General features: G+C 43.2%; 1 protein-coding gene across 3 annotated transcripts in view; it reads right to left on the minus strand.

The window, feature by feature from the left end:
* The window catches only part of tiam2a (TIAM Rac1 associated GEF 2a), a 96,290-nt gene that overhangs the window by 64,999 nt on the left and 15,732 nt on the right, over nt 1-15,559 (minus strand). For 2 of the 3 annotated variants that reach the window (XM_035674763.1, XM_035674759.1), the window contains exon 1: nt 9,761-9,944. The exons of the other annotated variant lie outside the window; for it this stretch is intronic. The gene's annotated coding sequence lies outside the window, so the exon portion shown is untranslated. Of the gene's footprint in view, nt 1-9,760; nt 9,945-15,559 lie in introns of those variants that run through there. 3 annotated transcript variants of the gene reach the window in all.

Consider the following 15,559-nt stretch of genomic DNA (forward strand, 5'->3'; position numbering starts at 1 on the left):
GGTACAAGAAACAGGAAAAACAGGTGCTCGACAAAAGCACTCGAGGTCCACTGTGTTTAGCTGGGAAAGTTAAATAAACGCAACAAGAAAGACTGACCTGTGCTGGCAGCAAGGAAAACACCTAAACCAGTTTCTCTAGTCACGCGGATGCAGGGGCACGTGAGCGAATTCGATTGCCGCAGAAAAGTCACAGACAAATCTTTGCAGAACAAACTCCTTTGTCCTGCTCTGCAAAGCCTTTTCACTGAGGAATGTGGTTCATAAGGACTGATAACACAGAAACCAGCCATCGCGGGCACGGAATGGCACCTCATCTAAGGGCATGGCAAAGACTCGGTTAAGCACTAGCAGCTGTGCCACATGTGCACCGCTTTAACCGACACGATTAAATTAAGGCCTCTGCCAACCTCGTTATTATCCCATCCATATAGGGAGGCTCAAGAATGCCGATGAGGGCCGTGCTCATTATGCAGTCGTCATGCACAGCGCACTGAAAGAAACAAGTACTTTCACACGATTACAGATTGTAAATCAACAGCAAATTCCAGCTGACAGGATTCTTTTGTCACTCTGAAAAATTATAGGCCTGTCCATAATTTTTATTCTGTAAAATCAATTCCTTGAGCAACTGAATTACTGCTCAGGGGCAGACGCAACAGCCCGGTGATGTCCCGTAGGATGGGCTGGTGGAATCGACAGGCAGATGCTCCGACCAGCGGAGGTCACGGGAGGTCAAGCTGTTCCATTATGAGAAGACAAGGGTGGTATTTATTCACAGCCTTCTCCTCCTAAGCAGGGGGGGGCTTAGAGGGAATGGAGATGGATACTTAACCCTTGAGGCAAGCAGCTAACTACAAACCATCCACTGTTTCTCTCATTAGTGGCGGAGATATAGAGAGCAACTGTTCCACCCCACACCCACTGAGAGAAAGGTATGAAAAAAAGAGAGGAGAAAAGGCGCAGAGTAAGTTGCCGGAGAAAGCGAGAAATCCCACAGATTATCCGACTCCTGAATGATCAAGAGAACGCACCCGGGCTGGATAATAACAAAAGAATAGGGAACAGGATGCTTTGACAATACCCATGCACTGCAACCCACTTTAAACAGCAATAATGACCACAGAGGTATATAGCAGTTTGAACAATCTAACCTGATCTGACTTGTCTGCACAGTCTGTGAGGCTGTTTTGTCTCGGGCTACATCAAAGGGGCTCTGATGTACCCCTGCACACAGCATGTAGAAGATGATTCTGAACTTGTTCAACATTTTTCATGCTATGTATGAATGTATCTTGGCCTTGGACTCCTGTGGCTAGCCAAAGCGCACTGCATGGCTTGCCAGAAAGCCCAGACATTAAGCTTGACGATATGGATGCTGGTAAAAGATCGGAAAGAATGAGCGCAGTCTTCCAAGCTTGTTAAAATACTTGCTGGCTTAGAAAAAAAAAAAGCCTGTGGCACTGTATGATAGCATGATTAGCAAAAGCAGCAGGCATGTCTGGGACCAAACATGAACAACTCCCCCTTAAGACACACACACACATATATATAGTCATCATTTCAGAAAAGCTGCCCACTGACTAATGGCCTACTTAAGGACCAATTAAGTGTTGTGTATGCCAAGGAAAAACAAAAAGGTTGAAATGTGTTCATTAAGGTTTCTTAATTAAAATTTCATCAGCTACAGGACAAATGAACATACAATTCATGGAGCGAAGGGAAAAGACACAGAGCGATATGACACATGAGTCTTGTAATACAACATGACTGTTAAAGTACAGCTTTCACTCAGCTCCTTGAACTGTAAAAATCATCTTAACTATCAGGAAACCCCAGTTCCTAGAGTTTCTCGACATTGTTATTATTAGTTTAAGCCCGGGCCTGCCAGTATGAACCTATGCACTGTATAATATTGTTATTAGTATATAAAAAAAACGACCACAAGTTTCCAGTGAGGCCGATTTCTCCACGCGAGCAGACCACATGGCTTGCCGCTGGAGACAAAACCACTCGCTCGCACACACAGAAAATTACTACTGAGGAGCAGGACGAGCGCCTAAAGAGACAAGGATGGTTTTCAAAATAACTTCAAGAAAGTATCATAGTTATTAAAGTCATTATTTTACAGTTGGAGTCTTTGCCAGGCAGAAACTGATTTGGACTGAGGAAATTGGCAATCCCTGATGTACCTAAGCTCGAGCATCCACACCTAAGGCAAAAAAAAGGTGAAATTCAGCTTTCTAGGACTTGTTTGTATTGACACAAAAGATGAGTTGCAATAACCTAGACACCAAAGTGCATCCAGTGCATGTCTGCGAGTTGAGTGACAACATATTAGTCACCAGTCAGGGCGTGCTCCTTGGATCACTAACCTCATAAGACTGTGAATAAATGATTTCACTCTCCAAAGGGGAAATGATTTATAATGAATGACTTCACCGCTGTACACATTCACTTTACACCAGATCCTGTCATATGCCAAGCGAATATCAATGAGTATATAAAAGGGTGGTGGATGTAGAAAAATGCAACATCTCAGAGAGGTGATTTCTTTCTCTTTGATTAGGCAGCAGGATTCCTACCACGAAAGCAGATCAAGATAAAAACTCTCACTGTGTTGAAGCCAACAGGCGGTTCACACACAGCTATTCCATCAACATAGATGATGAAGGCCTTGAGAGAGTTATGCCGAGTTCTTGTTATTCAGCTAGAAAGAATGCAAGAAGAGGAGCTGCTATTCAACATGTGCGCCACAGTGGCCCCACATACTTCAGCAGTGATTTTCTTATAAGCACACACACAGGATATGCACATCCCTTGTAGATGTGAGTCAGTCGTTCCCCTTTTGCCACACAGTCAGTCTAAATTGTAGACACTGCACGCTCACACATCATTCGTATTCAGGGAGATCCATCTGGAAAAGCCAACAATGGTCCTGTTGAGTGGGTCAAACCACGAGGGAGGTGTGAGGGGCTGAGTGAGATGACCTATATTGTCCTAGCCATGGCATAGATGTAGAGAAAGGTAAGGTCTAGGAGGAAGTCTAATCAAAGGCCAAGTCATGGCCATGTAAATGCAGCTTTAATTTAGCAGTATTCAGAATATCTAGACTTGTATGTCCTATTCTATGTGCAAAAGATGTTCTCACAAGCTGTGGTTATAATAATATTTAGCCCTTTAAAGGAATATGTCAACACTTCAGGAAATGTGCATATAAGATTTTGTGCCTAGTTACATGATAAGATTGATGCCACTCTCATGTCTGTATGGTAAAAATAAAGCTGGAGCTAGGAGACCGGTAAGCATAAAGACTGGAAACAGGGTCAAACAGCTAACCTGGCTCTGTCAAAAGGTTAAAAACAAATCCTAAAACACGCTATATAGCGCTGGCCCTCTGATAACCTTTTTTGGATCAAAGCAGTAGTGCTTTGACAGAGTAACCAAGACCATATCAGTGGGAGTCCATAAACCAAGAGGTTCGCTTTCTTGGCTCCAGCACCTTTAATAACATTAGGATTGAGCTGCAGACAAATTAGGAGCCAGTTTCTTCAATGACAGTTGAATGTCAGAGACTATTAATTGCCTGTGGTGTCCTCTGTACACACACACACGTGTCTGCTGTGTTTACAGCAGCCTGGTGGACTAGTTTGTCTTCCATCCCTGCTTCTTTAAGTGGCAAATTTTAATAATCCTCTGACATGAATGTGAACCCACCTTGACGAGACTGCTAAAATCTTTAAAAAGCGGCATTTATAAAAACCTGGTGGCATCTGCTGTAACATCGCTTGAGGAAGAAGGTGTATTAATATTGCAGGACTGTCCCAGGTTGCAACAAGCTGAGCAGTGACCTGCACTCTGTGTAATCTGCTTGACTTAGCATCAACCCACGGAGGAACGTACCAGCAATAACACTGTCCTTCTTTACTTTATATAAATGTGGTGCCCTTGTGTATTTTGTCAGGGGTGAGTTGATGGCATGTTTGATGGCACAAACTAAACAGCACCAGTGTATAAAAGACACACCAGCTCCTGAAGGTAAAGTGGAAGAAAATCCTGTTTTTCTGAAAAGGTTTCTCTTATGGTTTGTACAAGGATTACTGGGTAGAAGAGTTTAGACAGGCCTTTGCACCTGCCTTTGCACCTGTGCCCATCAACTGTGAAAAACCACCCGAGCCCAGCTGTGCAGCCAAGGTGGCATTGAGAGCTAGCCAGGCAATGTTGGCAATTTGTTCCCCCTGGGCCAAAGTGAATGAACCCTGGGTTAAACAGCTCTTATGCAACAGCCAAGCAGAGATCATGTCTTGGCGCTAGCAGAACAGAGAAAAGTGAAGTTAGACTTATCTGGGCGATGAGGAAACCCAAGTTGATCATAGTGAGAAATGGATCTTCGGGCATGCAGAGGGTGCCGTAAAAATAAGCAAGCCCACACAGGTTTTCCTACTGCCGCCTGGCCAATACACCACTTGGCGTCTCCTTTACATTGAGGATGTGATGCATAATATAACATTTAGCTGCAATTTCACACAGGCGTAGGCTGCCAAAATGGATGAAACTGATAAAGTGTCCTAACAACTACTGTTTCTTCGCTCTTAATCTTGACATGTTTCACAATGAGTCTCACTCACATATCTTTTTCCTTTTGACAGCTGAGCCCTGTGAGCCAAATAAGCCTTGACGATAATATCGCCCCAGGAAACAGGTTATTTGGATACGTTTAAGTCTTTGGAGAAAAAGATTTTCAAGAAAGCTTTAATTGAGCATGTTCACTGAGTGGATGCCAGGATTGCTGGTGACCTAAAGCAATCAGGAACCTGTTTCTGTTTACATTGGCTGCACGCCAAATGACTGAACTAACATGACAAGGCCTGGAGACTGAGAAGTGGAGAAAAGAGCTTATCTTGCCCGGAGATCAAACCACCGACTGCTAAAGCGGGGAGGGGGCTGGACAGGGGAAAGAGTGCTAATGAGCCTGAAAATGTTCCTCAACATAACACGAATAGAATGGCTGCCAAAGAGCCTCCAAAGCACTTCACGTCTGTCACAAAGCCCAGGAAACTGTGCAGTTATGGGCACGTCATGTCCCATGCAGTTCAGTGGAGCGAGCTTCTGAGCAGGCAAAAGACGGGAAACAACATCAATATCTTGTGAGATTCCAGAGTTGTAGCAATTTTGTGCTGCGAAGACTGATATATGGGAGCTAGGTATGGTAGACTATGATGGATGGACTATTGGACAATTGAATCCACATGTGGTCAGTGATGGATTTGTGCACATCACAAGACTCTTTCCCATCTAATCGTCATAACTGTGCAGTACTAAGATTTATTATTTTTCACGTTTCAGAAGAATGTCCTGTGGTGGGATACTAATCAGTATGCAGAAATTTGTTATCGCAAATTAACTATAAAAAGCAAAGAGATCTGACACAATTAACACGATGCAGTTCAAAGAGATGAACACAGCTTTGATTATTAAACAGATGATTCTGAATATATTAGCAGAATCAATCGCCTAGCTTGAGTTCGTGTACAATTTACATCAGAATAGGGTGGGCTTCCTAGCTTTCATCAGAAACAATAAGATAGTCAATCTCCACCCACTGATGAGCAGGTGGGATGTGCTGGAGTAAATGTGTACCATGAATTTGCTCCATCCATCATGGGGGCAACACAAGACACATGGTGCCAACTGAACACCCAAGCATCAAGCACTTTGGCCGGTAGCACCAGCTGTGTTTGCCTTTCCAATAGGGCAAGGATAGTAAGTGAGACCTTCTGGCTACTGGGCCGAGGTAGGGCAGATCAATCACAATTTCTATTGTTATAAGGATTGACCGGTAAGTAAGCTTAGAGATGATGAGAGGGGGGTTGCAGAATGGGGTATTTCCATAGAAACAGGGATGTTGATTGCCTGAAGAATGTGCCAACACGTGCCTTTTGACGAAACCCAAACATCATGTAAATACAGACTATTGCACACAGCAGAGACGTGATGCAACATGACTGTTTCCAGCTTGAATTCATAATCAAAGGATCAAATAGTATTTTACACACAGCAGCAATGTGCTGAAAGAATATGCTTTGAGCTTGAAAGATCACAAACACACGCTCCAACTGGGTTCTCCACAGCGGCTGGATTGTCAAGATATCAAGTCCCATATGCAGATCAATACACCATCAAATAGCTTCTGTACCCAATAGTCCTCTTCACCTCATTGTTCATACATTTTGATAATCAAACCACTTCTTGTATATCCACAGCTTGTAATTCACTTGGTGAGGTTCAAAGTGCTGAGACAGCACATCTTCCAGACTGAAATATTGTATGCCGTCTGGTAGGCTTAAAGGAATTACATGCACTACTACTCAATTGCTGCCATGGGGGCTTTTTGCCTCATGTGCACCATCCGCCATCTGATTAATGACCATCAATAAAAGAATGGTAATGGCATGTCTTGCAGTTATTTCTTTGGGGTTAATGAAAGTCTTGATCACAAGTAAAGTCGTCTGGCACTGTTTAAGAGCTTCCTCACTTCCTTCTTCACCAGCATCCTAACCATCTGCAACTCCTAATTGGATACCTCTTTGATACATTGTTCAAGCACAGCCACCATTTAATCTTCATTTTCTTTGTAAACCTTACAAGCCATTCTTTAGCAGGTGACCCAGAAGGAGTGCAATTCAATTTAGACCTGTGCATTAATCTCCTCAAAGGTTCGTGGCTGCTAAGAGGGGCATGAATGGGCGCATCGGTTCAGCTAGATGAGACCACGTCACTCTGCTGAGCTGGACAGAAGGTTCCTGTTTGTGCAGCAGAGCAGTGGATCTCGTGTTGGAGCTGATACACAAAGTGCAGCTGACTGAACAAATCCCTCAAAGTGCATGGGCGTGTGTGTGTGTGTGTCCGCCAGCCCAGTGGCCACAGCAAAAAAAAGCTAAATTCAGAATCACTGAATTATGCAGCACACAAGGTACTCTCTTTTTTGGCAGTTTTTTTAGTCACAGGGTTAAGTTATTACTCTGTCCAAACTGCCAGTGAAAGACAGGACCAGTAATGTCACTGTTATGTTGGTGATAGCTCTTCGACCCGTAGTTGTGTGCAGAGTCAAAGCCAGCCACGTTGTGCCTTTGGGTTGGCATCTTCGGTGAGCGTGGTAGCAAATGAGAAGTCTCGGCCAAGATGCTGTCAACACCAGCTTTTAGTTCACCTGCTTTTTATAGCAACCACTCCAGACGCTGCTGGCTGTACACTACCAGCAAACACTTTGAAAGCCAAATATAATCTCAACCACAAAAGTAAGAAATAGAAACATACAGGCCACCATTATGCTCGCCTGGCTGGACCGTCTGCACTCAAACGGAAGGCTCGAAAGGACATTTCATTGTTATCGAGGGAGTGAATTTGCTGTGAAACGGACAAAAAGAGAACGTTTCTGTTGTTGTTAATTTGATCCACCTCAAATCCCTTTTGTGTAGAAGATGCACCAGTCATCTGGAGCCCCTGTGGTTTCCCCCTGCAGTGCCTCTCTACCTAGAGACAGTAAAAGGCCTTCATTCCCGTGTGACAATAAGCACAGATGTTACCCATGCCTGATAAGTCACATGCACGCCACCTTATATGGAGAAAAATGTGCAGGAAGAAGACATGAAACATTGGCGTTTCTCGGCCAGTGTGCAAGCACTTCAGAATGAACGATGACGGGCATTCACACACAGCCGTCCAAAAGGCCCGCGGAGAGGAGAGCAGTTCCAAGTTTCTCACTTGACGAAAGTTGCTTTTCACACAGAGCCTTTAAAGTATCAATGACAAGAAAAGTCATTTTTCCACAACATTAAATTGTCTCCTCTTTACATAACACCACAAGGCTACACACTGTTTATCAACTGACTTCCAAACAGACTGCTTCATGAGGGAAGTTCCTGGTAATTATGTCACCGTTTCATGATGTTACTGAGCCCTTCTACTTAAATTAGGCAAGAGATGAGCTGTAGCTGTCTGTGAAGCAACTCTGTGCCACCCAGAGAGGGGGTAGCATTACATTTCTCTTTTGTCACTGGTAAACAACTCTGACAACTGACAGTCCTGGAAAGGGGGAAAGGGAAACAGCGAAAAAGCAAAATGATTTCCACTTAAAGGAAATTACAGGCCACACTCAATCAGTATCATTCTGGTTCAAGACCCCGTCCCAACCCAGGGAAAAACAGAATACAGAATTTTCCTGGTGGTTGAAGATTTCTTTGCCACAAAAATGTGAACCGCAAAAAAAAAAAAAAAAGGCAAAAACATGCATGTGGTGCCCCGGCTTCTGACCCGGCGATCTTGTTACTGATCTCAAAAAGCAAAAAGAAACAGAATGTACACATGAGAACAACAGCAATTATGCAAGTAAATAACCATTTCTGTATAGTCCATTAAACAGGCAGGGGAGGGCTGAAAGGCCAGATGAAATATAAACCAATCACACAGCATGTTCCCCCTCCAGAAAAATAAACGGAAGACATTCTTTTCCCCTGTGCTCATGTTGGGCTCAGCTTATTTCTTTGTTAAAAATGACCCCAAGTAAATGATTAGTAATCATTTACAGTGCGTTCAGTTATCTTATACATCATTCAATAATCATTAATCACACTAATTACCATTAAAATATTACATTTCCTTAATAATGAACTTCACCAAGATACGGCTGCACGAATATTGGACAGCCAGAGCCTTCAGACAGATCAATGATCGGTCCAGCCTCTGTAAGTCAAACATTAGTCTGTGTTTTTTTTATTACAACCCTCATTAGCAGCGAGCAAAGGTAGCGGGACAGTCAGACTGACACCTTCCCGTATGGGTTTCCATAACAGAGGGCCCACCATCCCAAAAGGCATGCCCGGCCCTTCCCTCCTGCTCTGTGGATCTGTTTGCTCTGGGCAGGCCCTTCACCCCAGGGGTGCCGGGGCCCTTTTGTTACCTCTATATGTGGCTACAGAGCCCTTCCACCCCAGCACACGGCCAAACAACAATACAAGCTAAAGAATAAATCACAGCCCAAACACAACAGCAGAAAATACCCCAACATTTAGTGGAATGGCCCATGCTCCCAATCTCTAGGTTCATAAATCAGAAGGAAGAAAGGGAAGCAATAAGCAGCCTCTCTGACACTGCTGAGGGCTACATGGGGATCATCTCCACACTCAAGTGATCTATTGTGTCAATGGAATGACACCCAAATACCTTTGGCGTGGTGTTATAATTAAGTCCAAAGGCTGAGCATACTGACAGGGTGCAATTTATTTTATTTATCATACCAAATTAATGTCTCAAAAGGCTCAATAATGGATTAAATGATTCCTAATGATTAAAGGGACAGTTTAAATATCCGATTAGTATAAAGATAAAGGAAGAGTCTGTCTGTAACACACATGGATGAATGACTACTCTGTACTTTTTATACCCAATAAAACGCCTTTCACCATGGAACAATTCTAATCAGTGACAACAGGACAATCACATGTTTCTGCAGGAAGATGAGTTCAGCCCCAGCTGCAGCAGCCAGATTTACTACTCACAACAACCAATGGGAAGCCACCGGGGAAATTAATGCCGCATATTACACACACATCCTCAAACTTTTGTTTCACATACAAACTTTGTGTGAATATCCCGATTAAAGGCGCGTTTAGGTGTCGCAGCGGACAAAGCGCGCACACACACAGACATGAACGGAGTCCTTTAAAGCCAACGTGACTGGGAAAGAAGTTCGCTTGCAACTTACCGGCTAGTGTTTCCTCTGATAAAACATACTTCTCGCAGTATTCACGGTCTCCCCCTCTCCGCAAGGGCTTAATATAACGGTGTTGCATTTAATAGAAACATAAAAAATTGGATTTTCTTGGAGCGTACTTCCACGGTTCCTCTGTTTCCAGACCAAATGTTCCTGGGACGCAGCGCCAAGAGACTGCGGGCTCCTCCCAGACAATGTGGGGTTAAACTCCTCCTTCCCACGGACACACAGAGGGGGGGTGGCCGTGTGCTTCGGTGCAACACTGAATACAGAGGATCCATGCAAAGTATATCTAAATGTATGGTCAAATCAACGGCAACTCGAGGGTTTCCCAAGCAGTGGTTCGTGGACCTTTTAGGGGTCAGATCAAATCATTTTATTATTTGATTATATGAGTATTTCACTTAAATTAAAAGCTTGAGACTTCATATTTTTAATAGAAAGCCTGCTTTACAAACTAAACAATGCTATAAAGTTGGATTATAAGAAATGTAGTGTTTTTGGAGCTTGAGCAATACTAGGGACTAAGATTAGGAATATCTAGGACTCTACTGCTTTGATTTTACCCATTTTTAAGAAAATCTGTCTCTTGTGAGTCCCCCCAACTTTATGGAGAAGGAATACTAAATAGCTTTAAAACAATTAAGCCATAGATTAAGTCCAAAATTAGACGTGGACAGTGAACGCGCACTGAGTTTATACTACATTGGATGTCTGCTACTTGGACTTCTTGTATTTCTTGTATTTGTAGGTACATCCATGTGGATCCTCTGGAATCTGGGCAGATGACAGATTTTATGTCACACGGACTCTAGCGGACACACAGACACAGAAACTATAAATCAAACTTTAGACATTCTCCTGTATGGCTCATAGGTTTCACTGCACTAAATAAGGTGTGGTATTTTCACTGTGAATGAGGAAGGGTTTCACAGCCCCACTTCACCACAAATTTACACAGAATATTTAAGTGTGATTCTTTATTTTATTATCAGGTTTTACTGTAGTTTTACTGTTTAGCCACCATACATGGATCTAATTCAGGATTAATCCACTTCATTGGGATACATTCTTATTGAATTTGGATTAGTAGTCCTATGAAGATGTATTAGGTGCCCCCTGACCTGAAAGATTTCCTGCTCTTAGGTTCTCAGCCAGTTTATCTGCTTAGACAGAGAAACAAGGTGAGCATATTTTGCATAACACCAGCAACCCTATCTGTCACATGGACTAATGAACTGATAAGCAACATATGATAGGAAACAGGTTTGGTCTCCTCAGACAATCAATCTGTATGTCAGTGAAGAGAATTGTCGTTATTCTTGGACCTTGCGTGAGTATTCATCTCTCCTTTTCATTTTCTCTCTATCATTCTCAGTCACCCGCATCCAAATACCTCCACTCTCTGATAACAGAGTTGCAATGACCAGACTTTCCTTCCTGCAATCTCCCTCGCAATGCTCGTAAACCACCAACCAGCCTTGTGTTATGTAACGTGGCTTTGGTCAGGCGTGTCGGCCCGGGCCAGACCCTTTTAATGTGCATATCAGCCTCTTTACAGCTGCTACAGTGGGATCTGAATGGAGATGCCTATCTCTCTGCTGCCCATTGTAACCACAGATACTGTACTGCTCTGCTCCTTTCATCATAGATCAATTTAGATCTGTCAGCCTCCTGTGTCCCTTTACTTGTATTTGGCCGCAGGGTATTCAGCTCCAGTTAGCCAAGCATATTGTTTTGAAATCAACATATCTAATTATGCATCTCTACGAGTGTCAAAGGATTATGCAGAGAAATGAGGATGTGAGAGGACGTGAATCACTACAAGTGGAGAAGTGTTGGAGGCGAAGCTGTAGTTTCTGACCGATTTAAGCACTGATGTAAGATTCTGATCTTTTTTTTGTCCATAAAAACCATTAAGTTGAACTATGATTACTGCAATAACCCACTGAGCAAATGTCATCAGTGTTAGCCATGACGTGCTGCAGATCCCCACCCAGTATATAATGTTCAGTGCAGCATTCTGGATCTATTCCGGCCACATAGAGGCTTTCTGTGTCATCTGGCAGCTCTCAGGAGCTCTGGTGACTCCGCATCTCATTAAACATAATTGGCTCTGACGGACATCCTGCCACCCATCATCCCTTTCTCTCTGTCGGTTGGACACAAGACAACGACCCTGCCCTGGCCTTTCTCATGAACTCACAGAAGAACTGGTGGATGACCAGTGATGGCTGAAATATTGGAAATGCCAGTTTAATGCTTTAAAACACAACAGGGAGCAGAAAAAACTGTGAGCTCAGCCAGCATATACTTTTTTTTTTCTTCTGCTGACGCTAAACAAATCCTCTGCAGATAGCCAGGCAGGTATGGACTCACACACTTATCAACACCTCAGTCAGCGCCTTCTCAACACCTCCAGTCCAGCCATCTGACTGTCACCACTTTGTTCTGCCATTATGGCCACTCTAATAGGGTCGTCATAGTAATTCTGTGTGTATGTGAGTGTGTGTTACTGGATGTGAGAAAAGGGGAGGGGGCCAGCAGATCCCCTGCTAAGTGAATTTCTCACTGCTGCCCATTGTACATGTGATCCGGCCATTATTACCACTGTACGAGGGCTGGCCTGTTCAGAGTCTACATGCTATTACCACACTTATTTGTCATGTAGCCTTTAATGGCTTGCCGCGGCTGGGAGAAAATTGTCTCGTACAGTTGTTTCAAAGGCTGGCAGGCTGATGTGGAAGGTGCTCTGCGGTTGTCTCCAGGGGGAAGGTGTTTTTTTGCTCGAGACGGCGTCCAGAAACACAAGGAAGCCGTTGTCATAAGGTGTGTGTGTGTGTGTGAGACAGAGGGAGGGCTATAATCAGACCCAGTCAACGCCACACCCTCAGACAACTCCTTACTTGTTTCTAAATACAGCAGCCGACATTAAAGCATCCACGACCACAAAGAGGCGACAGCAGCGGCTCACACAATAGACAAAGGGAATCTTTGCGCACAAAAGGCCATAGCGTGGAGATGAGGTATGAAAAAGCCAGGCCATTTTTAAAAAAGGCTTTTAATTGAACGCGACAGATCTGATCCAAGTGATAGCTTGCAGACTCCTGAGGGCCTAACTAATGAGAAATCAATGACGACAACGGGTGAACTATGTGTCACAGCAGCCAACCTCTCACGCCAGTGTTATTGTGCTCTTTTAAGGACAGACGGAGCACTTAAAGCCCTGATTGACCTTCCTTCATATGTGAATTCATCAATATTAGATACAAACCTCAGACCTTTTACTGAGATTCTGTAAAAAAAACTTACACTCTTACAGAATGGCCCTTTGAATGAATGCCTTGAACTTGTGAGAATTACTCATCAGACATCAGCCACAGTTTCATTTTGTGCAGAAATAAATACAGCTGTAGGAGTTATAGATGGTGGCTGATGGAGCAGGTAGACACTTGATAGAGCAGTCTGCTATCAGAGGATATATAAACCTGTATGGATGAATTGGAGTAAGAAACCACATATGTGATGGATCTGTCCCCCACACGTTGCATCATCTGTCTGTCTGACTGCCTGTCTGCCACACAGATATGTCATTACTGAGAGGGGAGAGCAACACAGAGCAAGGAGGGGGCTCAGTGTGTCTGAGCTGTTGATTACTTGAGTTCTAGGTGAAGAAACTATCACAAGGGTGTGACAGAGTGAGGAGTTGAATTAGGGTTTTGTGTATGTGTGTGGAGAAAGGATTGAGACAGCCTTTTGATGAATGGGAGGATGGGACTGTAACAAAGAAAGAGCTAAAAAATAGGCAAGTGAGGCTGCAGCTGTGGAAAATAAATTCTGGTTCAGGTAAATAAAAGGCCACATATGCACTCTCTCTGGCTGATTGCCTTTTTTCCATCTACTTGCAAACATCACTCTCAAATGAATCATTTCAAGGTAAGCTCACTGAGGATATCAGCTCCTCTCTAACAAATGAAGCTGGGATTTATCAAGACCACGCCATGGTATCAATCAGTCATCGTGGTCATTTCTGGAGTTAAATCCCAAACAAGTTCATAGTGGACGATCCCAGATTGTGCAGGTTCACACAAGAACCTGGTGAAAGCAAGAGATGGAAGGAAAGGGAGACGTTGCCAAAATGGTTTCCAAATTGTGCAGGATCAATTAATACAAAAGGTATCAAACAAAAATACACTGTGCAGTTGTAGTTCCTAGCCGTAGGGGTCAGAAAGATACATTTGAGGGATCAAGCAGCAATCAAGATAATACAGCAGAAACGCTTTTAAGGTATACAATATTTCGATCTTCCCTAGAAATTAAATTAAAAATTAAATTAGAAGGAAAAATCAAGACACCCAAAGTTGGGAAAACACTGTACATTAAAAGTTTATTCTACTGCCCAGTTACAGTACGTCAGAATAATATGTGGGAGTAAATGTGACTGCTGTCCTACAGTGACACTATTCCACATCACCTTGCCGGCAATACTTGCACATTACAATTAAGGCTTTTAGTTCCACGAGTGCTGTTGGATAAGCACCAGCAAGAATAACTACATTCACTGCCTGTGTTTTTTTCATGTTTTATGCAGTACATGAACCAAGATGATGATCGTTCTCACACCAAAAACGATGTGAGAACGCTCACACTACATGACATAACGAACCCAACATGAGAATATATTTATTTAACATACAGTATACCCAGTTTATGGTACAACTCAATGCTTGCTCGCTCAAAAAAAAGCCTTGTGGATACATATGAGCATCTGCTGTGTGAAATAGTGAAATCTGTTCTTTAGTTCCCTTAAATCCCTTAAGGCTACAGTGCTACACAAAGACAACTCTGTGAACAACAGTCTTTTCTTTATCCCTTTAAGCCCCTATGTTTTATCTGCACTGAATTTCTAGTTTTTACCAATTCCTCTCAGGCAACATTGCCCACCTACATTCGCTCAAAAACATCCAGCGGCCGGGATTTTTTCTCTCTGGCTATTACAGTGAGTGAATCTGCAGTGACTGAAAGGAAAATTGCTTATCCTAAAAAAAAACATGTTTGTCTTCCCACCAGGCCGTGTTAAGTCTGGCACACAGTGGCACCGTACCATGTCCAAACATGGACAGAAAAAATATGACTGATGGACTGATGTTGGACAGCTCAACCTGCGGCCAGCATGACATCAGACCCTCGATCTAAAAGCACACCCGAGAAAACACGAGTGCCCGTTTTTACATCTTCTTTAGCTGAATGTAGGGCAGATTTGACAATGACAAAGTTGAGAGTATGTAAGTAGCCAAATATATCCCACATGAGAGAGGAAACGATATAAATGATTGAGAGACTGCAGGGAGATTACTTTATGAAAGAAAGATCAGGACTGGACAAGCCTTGTCTTTTATAGACTCACAGAAAGAGAATAAGGAAGCAGTCTGTAGCTCTGGGCTGGAGTGACAATTTAAGCTGCTTCAAATCTCTTCACTCCTGGTCAAATGACTACAACCACAGCCTCGCAGCCAGAGGCCAGCAGAGGGGAATCCAGTGCAAACACAAGGACACTTGATTGAGTTATCATAAGCTAAAATTGAGTCAAATGAGAATAACATATCACAAGCCAACAAACATACATTGAAAATCAAAAGGTCTATTCAGGGAAAAACAGCAAAGGCTGATTCCAATGAGCCAAATGCAATCACTCACTCTGAAGTGTAATGTGATTTGTACTGGGCTGTGCTGAAGCTAAATTCTGCTCATTCTAATTCAATAAGGGCAACAGACATCCTGAAAACAAGC

This window comes from Morone saxatilis, unplaced genomic scaffold (genome assembly GCF_004916995.1).
Source record: "Morone saxatilis isolate NCDOM2014 unplaced genomic scaffold, NCSU_SB_2.0 Contig3, whole genome shotgun sequence".
NCBI lineage: Eukaryota > Metazoa > Chordata > Actinopteri > Moronidae > Morone > Morone saxatilis.